The following is a 217-nucleotide window of genomic DNA, read 5'->3' as shown; positions in this document are numbered from 1 at the left end:
ATTTAGATAAAAACTAATATACATTCTGAATCAAAAAGTCTATCACATAAAGTCTGATACTAACAGGCATGAAACTTCGTTCGGAGATTATCATACTATGACGTCACAAAAACGTCACAATCCATCGGCCTTCATCGGTTATTTCCGAAAGGATGAACCGGAAAACTCTGATGTCCGTTGATATCTGATATCTCTTTGTCGGCGCTTCAAGATTTTG

Source organism: Mizuhopecten yessoensis, unplaced genomic scaffold (assembly GCF_002113885.1).
Source record: "Mizuhopecten yessoensis strain PY_sf001 unplaced genomic scaffold, ASM211388v2 scaffold8613, whole genome shotgun sequence".
In the NCBI taxonomy this organism is placed as follows: domain Eukaryota; kingdom Metazoa; phylum Mollusca; class Bivalvia; order Pectinida; family Pectinidae; genus Mizuhopecten; species Mizuhopecten yessoensis.
The sequence above is the reverse complement of the archived record's forward strand: the minus strand, read 5'-3'. Positions refer to the sequence as shown.